Genomic DNA, 1377 nt, shown 5'->3' with positions numbered 1-1377 from the left:
TATATTTATACACTACAGCCATGTTTTATTTGTACTCGAGGTAGGTTCAAATTTAGAAAGCACTAGTTAATATAAAATATATTTATACACTACAGCCATGTTTTATTTGTACTCGAGGTAGGTTCAAATTTAGAAAGCACTAGTTAATGAATTCAGGATAGCAGGAATTTCCGGCTGGTGGTGTAACTCATATGATTTTTTTTTATAATGTTTCCTCTTGCGTTATTGTTGAAGTTACAGATTCCGGCAAATAAGGATACAATGCTCCCTTAACACCCTACAGTATATAAGGTGAAGAAAGTAATGAAATAGGTAAAAACAAATAAATAAAATTTATTTTTTGCTTAATTTAAACCTTTATTATGAATTGTTATGACTGCCTGGTCCTGATACAGCATGGGCTGGTATATAATATTAATATTATGGAGGCACAATCCCATACATTAAATGGCTTACACAACTCACAAATATTGATATTCACATTGAATAATAAATTTAAAATCGATAACATACAATACAAGGCAATACATAATAAACTGAGCATGTGATATATATATATATATATATATATATATACATATATTTCTCACTATTTCAAAAAACAAAACATACTACTTACAATTTTTTCAAAGAGCCAAAAGCTACCCATCGTTTTGAGAAGGCAGATTTCCTGTCTAATTTTGAGGTTTCGGGTTACATATACAAATTACGATTTAAGATCCATTTCTGTGAGTACCGAGAAGATTTTATAAAGATAATCTCTATACAGATAGGGGAATGAAGGTCATAATGGCAATGGACAGTCTGGGTTATAAACATGTACACTGCTGCCAACCGTGGTCCACGAAAGAAGCTTACCCTGATCATCATGTCAGTGATGTCAATGGACTAGGAGAAGAATATACTACGTAAACTAGAGTTATTACTCTTTTTTAGTTGTTTTTTTTTTTTTTTTGTATCTTCCATCTTAGCTAAGCCCACAACTAAAGTAATTATAACACACTTACGTGGCAAAATATATTTTTGAAACAGAACCATTTTAAAACAGTGGTTGACTCCCTTATTCAAGTTTTAGCTCCCTAATTCAACGTTTAGAGTTATGAGTTATGGATGTGTTTTTGAGAATTGGCTATGCATTTTTGATGATGGCGTCCGGGCGGGATTATGCTCGGCGATGTGGCCATAGTGCCCGCTTACGTTGGTTTCTGATTACGTTGGTAGTTCTGGGACATATCGATTTATTTTTGGAAGTAGAATATCAAAAGTATGATATGGGTAACCTTGGAAATATATAAGTGAGGAATCTATGATGTGGATACTCGTGGAAACATTATATATGTGAGGAGTCTATGGTATGGGTACCCATGGAAATATATA

This window comes from Halyomorpha halys, unplaced genomic scaffold (genome assembly GCF_000696795.3).
Source record: "Halyomorpha halys isolate HHAL.00 unplaced genomic scaffold, Hhal_1.1 Scaffold1886.1, whole genome shotgun sequence".
NCBI lineage: Eukaryota > Metazoa > Arthropoda > Insecta > Hemiptera > Pentatomidae > Halyomorpha > Halyomorpha halys.
This window is presented reverse-complemented; position numbering follows the sequence as displayed.